This window comes from Cebus imitator, unplaced genomic scaffold, assembly GCF_001604975.1.
Source record: "Cebus imitator isolate Cc_AM_T3 unplaced genomic scaffold, Cebus_imitator-1.0 Scaffold50, whole genome shotgun sequence".
Lineage (NCBI taxonomy): Eukaryota > Metazoa > Chordata > Mammalia > Primates > Cebidae > Cebus > Cebus imitator.
Window position 1 is genome coordinate 1,976,539 of NW_016107365.1, and position 6,399 is coordinate 1,982,937.

At 43.3% G+C, this 6,399-nt stretch overlaps 1 protein-coding gene across 5 annotated transcripts in view; it reads left to right on the plus strand.

Annotated features, from left to right (window-relative positions):
- The window catches only part of PTCD2 (pentatricopeptide repeat domain 2), a 45,524-nt gene that overhangs the window by 17,097 nt on the left and 22,028 nt on the right, over positions 1-6,399 (plus strand). The gene's annotated exons all lie outside the window — the stretch shown is intronic.

A 6,399-nucleotide genomic window follows, 5' to 3' on the forward strand; every position in this document is an offset into this window, starting at 1 on the left:
GCGATCTCGGCTCACCGCAACCTCCGCCTCCTGGGTTCAGGCAATTCTCCTGCCTCAGCCTCCTGAGTAGCTGGGATTACAGGCACACGCCACAATGCCCAGCTAATTTTTTGCATTTTTAGTAGAGACGGGGTTTCACCGTGCTGACCAGGATGGTCTCGATCTCTTGACCTCGTGATCCACCCGCCTCGGCCTCCCAAAGTGCTGGGATTACAGGCTTGAGCCACCGCGCCCGGCCGAAGTTTTCTTTTTTCGTTGAGTCTCTGCCAGGTTTTGGAATCAGGATGATGTTGGTCTCATAAAATGATTTGCAAAGGATTCCCTCTTTTTGTATTGTTTGGAATAGTTTCAGAAGGAGTAGTACCAGCTCCTCTTTGTCTGTCTGGTAGAATTCAGCTGTTAACCCATCTTGACCTGGACTTTTTTTGGGGGGTAGGCTATTAATTGCTACTTCAACTTCAGCCCTTGTTATTGGTCTATTCAGGGTTTCAACTTCTTCCTGGTTTAGGCTTGAGAGTGTACAAGTGTCCAGGAATTTATCCATTTCTTCCAGGTTTACTGGTTTATGTGCATAGAGTTGTTTATAGTAATCTCTGATGGTAGTTTGTATTTCTGTGAAATTGATGGTGATATCCCCTTTTTCGTTTTTTTTAAATTGCATCTATTTGATTCTTCTCTCTTTTCTTTTTGTTAGTCTGGCTATCAGTCTGTCTGTTTTGTTGATCTTTTCAAAAACCCGGCTCCTGGATTTATTGATTTTTTTTGAAGGGTTTTTTATATCTCTATCTCCTTCAGTTCTGCTCAGATCTTAGTTATTTCTTCTCTTCTGCTAGCTTTTGAGTTTTTTTGATCTTGCTCCTCTAGCTCTTTCAATTTTGGTGATAGGGTTTCGATTTTAGATCTTTCCTTGCTTCTCATGTGGGCATTTATTGCTACAAATTTCCCTCTAGACGCTGCTTTAAATGTGTCGCAGAGATTCTGGTACGTTGTGTCTTCGTTCTCATTGGTTTCTAAGAGCGTCTTTATTTCTGCCTTCATTTCATTGTGTATACAGTCAACATTCAAGAGCCAGTTGTTCAGTTTCCATGAAGTTGTGCGGTTCTGAGTTAGTTTCTTAATCCTGAGTTCTAATTTGATTGCACTGTAGTCTGAGAGACTGTTTGTTATGATTTCTGTTCTTTTGCATTTGCTGAGGAGTGATTTACTTCCAGTTATGTGGTCAGTTTTGGAGAAGGTGTGATGTGGTGCTAAGAAGAATGTATATTCTCTGGATTTGGGGTGGAGAGTTCTGTGGATGTCTAATAGGTTTCCTTGGTCCAGATCTGAGTTCAAGTCCTGGATATCCTTGTTAATTTTCTGTGTCATTGATCTGTCTAATATTGACAGTGGAGTGTTAAAGCCTCCCACTATTATTGTGTGGGAGTCTAAGTCTCTTTGTAGGTCTTTAAGAACTTGCTTTATGTATCTGGGTGGTCCTGTATCGGGTGCATATATATTTAGGATCGTTAGCTCTTCTTGTTGCATTGATCCTTTTACCATTATGTAATGCCCTTCTTTGTCTCTTTGGTTCTTTGTTGGTTTAAAGTCTATTTTATCAGAGACTAGGATTGCAACTCCTGCTTTTTTTGCTTTCCATTTGCTTGGTAAATCTTCCTTCATCCCTTTATTTTGAGCCTATGTGTATCCTTGCATGTGAGGTGGGTTTTTTGGATACAGCACACTGATGGGTTTTGACTTTTTATCCAATTTGCCAGTCTGTGTCTATTGAGTGGGGCATTTAGCCCATTTACATTTAAGGTTAATATTGTTATGTATGAATTTGATCCTGCCATTTTGATGCTAGCTGGTTGTTTTGCCCATTAGTTGATACAGTTTCTTCATTGTGTCGATGCTTTTTACCATTTGGTACATTTTTGGAGTGGGTGGTACTGGTTGTTCCTTTCTGTGTTTAGTGCTTCTTTCAGGAGCTCTTGTAAGGCAGGCCTGGTGGTGACAAACTCTCTCAGCATTTGCTTGTTTATAAAGGATTTTATTTCTCCTTCACTTATGAAGCTTAGTTTTGCTGGATATGAAATTCTAGGTTGAAAGTTCTTTTCTTTAAGGAAGTTGAATATTGGCCCCCACTCTCTTCTGGCTTGTAGGGTTTCTGCCGAGAGATCTGATGTGAGTCTGATGGGCTTCCCTTTGTGGGTAACACGACCTTTCTCTCTGGCTGTCCTTAGCATTTTTTCCTTCATTTCAACCCTGGTGAATCTGATGATTATGTGCCTTGGGGTTGCTCTTCTTGAGGAATATCTTTGTAGTGTTCTCTGTAGTTCCTGGACTTGAATATTGGCCTGCCTTGATAGGTTGGGGAAGTTCTCCTGTATAATATCCTGAAGAGTGTTTTCCACCTTGGATTCATTCTCCCCGTCACATTCAGGTATACGTATCAAACGTAGATTAGGTCTTTTCACACAATCCCATATTTCTTGGAGGCTTTGTTCATTTATTTTCACTCTTTTTTCTCTAATCTTGCCTTCTCATTTTATTTCATTGAGTTGATCTTCAATCTCTGATATCCTTTCTTCTTGATCAATTCAGCTATTAAAACTTGCATATGCTTCGCGAAGTTCTCTTGTTGTGTTTTTCAGCTCCATCAGGTCATTTATATTCTCTCTAAGCTGTTTATTCCTGTTAGCATTTTGTCAAATCTTTTTTCAAAGTTCTTAGTTTCTTTGCATTGGGTTAGAACATGTTATTTTATCTCACATAAGTTTGTTATTACTCACCTTCTGAAGCCTGTTTCTGTCAATTCGTCAGACTCATTCTCCATCCAGCCTTGTTCCTTTGCTGGTGAGGAGTTGTGATCCCTTAGAGGAGGCGAGGCATTCTGGTTTTGGGTGTTTTCATCCTTTTTTTGCTGGTTTCTTCCCATCTTTGTGGATTTATCTACCTGTGGTCTTTGTAGTTGGTGACTTTTGAATGGGGTCTCTGAGTGGATATCCTTTTTGTTGATGATGAAGTTATTTCTTTCTGTTTTTTTGTTTTTCTTCTAATGGTCAGGCCCCTCTGCTGTAGGACAGCTGGAGGTCCACTCTAGACTCTGCTTGCCTGGGGATCAGCTGTGGCGGCCACAGAACAGTAAGGGTTGCTGCCAGTTTCTTCTGTTATCTTGGTCCCAGAAGGATAGCTACCAGATGTCAGCCTGAGCTTTACTTTATGAGGTTTCTCTGTGGATATATGGGGGTTAGGGAGCTGCTTGAGGAGACAGTCTGACCCTTATAGGAACTCAGCTGCTGAGCTGTGAGCTCCGTTGTTTTGTTCAGAATTGCTGGGCAGGTACATTTAAGTCTGCTGCAGCAGAACTCATAACTGCCTTTTTTCCCAGGTGCTCTATCTTGGGAAGGTGGGTCTTTATTTATAAGTTCCTGACATGCTGCTGCGTTTTTTCAGAGCTGCCCTTCCCAGCTAGGAGGTAGCCTAGTCACAGTCTGCCAGCAGAGGAGTTGCTGAGCTGCCATGGGCTCTTCCCAGCTGCTGTGTGAACTTCCTTGCGGTTTCGTTTATAGAGGTATAGTTAGAACTGCCTCAGTAATGGCAGTCTGCCTTAGTAATGGCCGACTGCCTCTGTAATGGCAGACTGCCTTGGTAGTGGCAGACTGCCTTGGCAATGGCAGATGCCCTTCCTCCCACAGAGTGGGACCGTCCTGGGTCCAGCTGCACTTGTGAAACTCTCAGTCCTGAGCATTTCATATTACTGGTCTTTGTAGGGATGGGACCCGCTGAGCCAGATCACCTGGCTCCTTGTTTCAGCCCCCCTTTTTTCAGTTGAATGGGTGGCTCTGTCTCCCAGGTGTTGCAGGTGCCAGTTGAAATGGCCGCCCAGATTTGTGTGAGTTTTTGTGCGGAGACCTGCTGCGTTGGCTGAAACGGCTGTGCTGGAGACTTGTAGTGCTTTTCAGCCTGTGAATCTCCTGGTCTTTGGGCAGTAATAACTCGTTTGGAAATGCGATCATCACTCACTGTCTGCATTGTTCTCGCTGGGAAGCTGCACTCCAGAGCTGTTCCTATTTGGCCATCACTATCCATTGTGATTCTGAAATATCCTTGGTGACTCAAAATACTTTTCCATTGCCTGGGGCTGCTTTGGTGGCTTTCCCTCACCCTTAAAATCCAACCCCCTGACTCTGACTTAGGGGGCCCTTTGTGTCATCTCCCCACTCTCCCTTGCTGACTTTACTCTGGACCTGCGTGTTCTTCCTTGGCCACGGTGAGCTCACAGCCTCTAACTGGAATGCTGCGCATCCTCATCCTTGAGGGTCCCTCCTTGACCTCACTGAGGTCTCTTCTCACAGTGCCTCCCCTGACTACGTTCCAGCTCTCTTCTCTACTTACTTTTCATAGACCTTACTAATAGCTGAAATTAATATTTTTTTCACTTGTCTTATTCACTGTCTTCCCCACCAGAATTTAAACTCTACTAGATTACAAACCCTAGTAGGGTTTGGAGCAGGGTGTATGTCCCGTTTGTCTAATTTCTTTATTCTCAGCACCTAGAACAGGGTCTACGTAGTAGGTGCTCAAAAAAGAGTGAACTTGAGCAAGGCATTTAATGACACATTTGAATACCATGTGTCACATTATCTTGGCACACAAAATGTTGAGGAGATGTTGGCAAGTTGTTGGTCAAAGGATGTAAAATTTCAGTTAGATAGAATAAGTTCAAGGGATCTCTCTGTGCAACATAGTGACTATAGTTAATGACAATGTATTTTATTCTTCAAAATTGCCTAGAGAATAGGTTTTATGTGTTCTTGCTGAGGGAATGTGTTCTCTTTCCAGGTCCACAAGGGGGCGTAGTTTTAAGGGCAAGAACTGCCCAGTGCCATTCCCCTCTTCCATGTCTCTCCATCCTGGATGGGAAAGGGTCAAAAGTTAATCACTCCAGTGGAAGTTTAAGGGAACTCTTTTCACTGGCCAGGGAACTTGGAGAAGGTGGGAATTCCCCCCATGTTAAAAGTCCCTGTTTTCCTCTTCTGGGCAGATTTCCCCCCTGGGGTCCCCTTCTGCACTCTTCGTGGAAGCCTTTTTCTCTCTCCTTTCTCTTTTTCTTTACCTGAATAAATCACATTCTGCAAATACTGTTTTGGGGTCCAATATTTACTTTATGAGTGCACCTGCTGTGGTCCCCTCTCTCATTCTTGAGATAGCAGGAGACCCAAGAGCCTGGAGCCCACCAGGAAGTGAGTTGAGTGCTCTCCTGAACCCCAAAACCCCAACATCACCACACAAAATGAATATGTGAAGCAATACAAATGTTAGTTAGCTTGGCTTAGCCATTCTGTAATATATACATATTTTAAACAACATACTGTTTTGGGGGGGGTTTTCTTGGATACAGGGTCTTGCTCTGTCACCTTAGGTGGAGTGCGGTGGCACTATTATCATAGCTCATTGCAGTCTCCAACTCTTGGGTTCAGGCAATCCTCCCACCTCAGCCTCCCAAGTAGCTAGGACTCCAGCCCTGTGCCACCACACTCAGCTAATTTTTTCAATTTTTATTAATATTTTTAAAGAGATGAGGTCTTGCTGTATTGCCTGGGCTGGTCTTGAACTCTTGGCCTCAAGTCATGCACCTCTCCCTCCCAAAGTGCTGGGATTACAGGTGTGAGCCACCACACCTGGCCAAATATATACAATTTTTATTTGTCAATTAAAATAAATAAATACATACATACAACTTGGAAAAAATGTTCAAAAGGCAAGTAATTCTGTATAATCCGTTTGCCAATAAAAGACCATAGTTGTATATGACCCTCCTGCCTTAGTCTTCAAGTGTATTTATAGCTGCCATTTCATGTTAATAGCTGGCACCTAGTGTGCAGGACCACCCCTCCAGGGTTAATTGGCTTGTTTCTTTTCTCCTAAGCATGACAGACGACGTTTCCTTAAAGATGTCCTTCATGGTAATTAAGAAACCCCGAGATCTCTTGCATTACCTCTTGCCTCTTGTTCAACATGCCCAGTACCAAAGGCATGACAGCCAAGAGAGTGGGCAGCATTTGAACGTTTTTCAAAAATAAAACCTTGGTATATAAAATACATTAGAGAATTCAGAAGGCCAAATGAGTTAAGTGTACTGAAAAGTAAGACCTAGATAGATAAGAGACAGTTGGGAGGCCAAGGCAGGTGTATCACCTGAGGTCAGGAGTTCGAGGCCAACATGGTGAAACTCTGTCTCTACTAAAAATACAAAAAAAAAAAAATTAGCCGGCAGTGGTGGTGCGTGCCTGTGATCCCAGCTACTTGGGAGGCTGAGGCAATAGAATCGCTTGAACCCAGGAAGCAGAAATTGCAGTGAGCCAAGATTGCACCACTGCACTCCAGCCTGGGCCACAGGGAGAGACTCCGTTAAAA